The sequence below is a fragment of the Octopus bimaculoides genome, chromosome 28, assembly GCF_001194135.2.
Source record: "Octopus bimaculoides isolate UCB-OBI-ISO-001 chromosome 28, ASM119413v2, whole genome shotgun sequence".
Lineage (NCBI taxonomy): Eukaryota > Metazoa > Mollusca > Cephalopoda > Octopoda > Octopodidae > Octopus > Octopus bimaculoides.
The window spans coordinates 12,336,162-12,337,539 of record NC_069008.1 but is presented as its reverse complement, the minus strand read 5'-3'; the positions used below and the strand labels follow the sequence as shown (position 1 = coordinate 12,337,539).

At 32.9% G+C, this 1,378-nt stretch overlaps 1 protein-coding gene across 4 annotated transcripts in view; it reads left to right on the top strand.

Annotated features, from left to right (window-relative positions):
- LOC106878562 (uncharacterized) overlaps positions 1 to 1,378 on the top strand; it is an 18,228-nt gene that overhangs the window by 5,636 nt on the left and 11,214 nt on the right. The window contains exon 1 of one of the 4 annotated variants that reach the window (XR_008266936.1): positions 1 to 125. The exons of the other annotated variants lie outside the window; for them this stretch is intronic. The gene's annotated coding sequence lies outside the window, so the exon portion shown is untranslated. The remainder of the gene's footprint in view (positions 126 to 1,378) is intronic. 4 annotated transcript variants of the gene reach the window in all.

The window sequence follows — 1,378 nt, the reverse complement described above, 5'->3', positions numbered from 1 at the left end:
TATGTGAAGTTATTAGTTCCATCCCGCAAGAGTTCCTTGTGAAATCAGTTGATGCGGTTCATGGTCGACTTGAAAAGCTGGTGGCGAATGATGGTGCCCATATTGAATTTTAAATAAAAGTCCATGTAATATACTTTCTTCTCATATTCATTAATTGGAGAAATTATACTTCAAAAATATATTATAGTTATTTTAGAATAGGGAGTTACTTTCGGATCACACATACACACACACATATATATAGAGAGAGAGGAAGGGGAAGATATGTCTATAAGATAAATATGTATATGTGTGTATAGATATATATGTATCTACCTATCTATATATAAATAAATGTATTTGTATATGTGTGTGTGTATATATATGTATATATATATGTATATATGTATGTATGTATGTATGTATATATACTTCGTAATAGCATATATATGTACATATATACATGTGTGTATGTGTATGCATACTCTTTTATTCTTTTACTTGTTTGTCATTTTACTGCGGCCATGCTGGAGCACCACCTTTAATCGAGCAAATCGACTCCAGAACTTATTCTTTGTAAGCCTAGTACTTATTCTATCGGTCACTTTTGCCAAACCGCTAAGTTACAGGGACGTAAACACACCAGCATCGGTTGTCAAGTGATGCTGGGGGACAAACACAGACACACAAACATACACACACATATATATATATATACATATATACGACGGGCTTCTTTCAGTTTCTGTCTACCAAATCCACTCACAAGGATTTGGTCGGCCTGACACTGTAGTAGAAGACACTTGCCCAAGGTGCCACGCAGTGGGACTGAACCCGGAACCATGTGTTTGGTAAGCAAGGTACTTACCACACAGCCACTCTTTACGCCTGTATGTATGTATTTGTATGTATGTATGTATTTGTACATGTGTATGTATACACACAAACATGCATTATGTGGGTGATATTTTCAACCAAAATCTTACATCTTATTCTTCAAGTGTTTCAGTTCTGTGTATGTAAATATATTTACTAGATTGCTGACAATTAATAATAGTTTTCCCCATTGTTGATGTGCCATTTTCTATCACTAATAAAACTGTCTGCATTTTTTGCTGACACAGGTATGCTTGTATGTGTAAATACATAAACGATAATTTAAATAGAGAGGTACAATCGACAATCCAATTATTTATTTATATTATAATATAGCATAATATTCTATGAATATAAAGAATAAAAATGTTTAGAATGGTACAACAATGCACTATAAAACAAAAAATGGACTATATACCTGTTGTAATTTGGTTATCTATAGTCCGATGATATTTCGGAATTAGAATTCCTTCTTCAGATCTTCTTAGCTGGAGTCTCTGCTATAAACAATATTACATATATA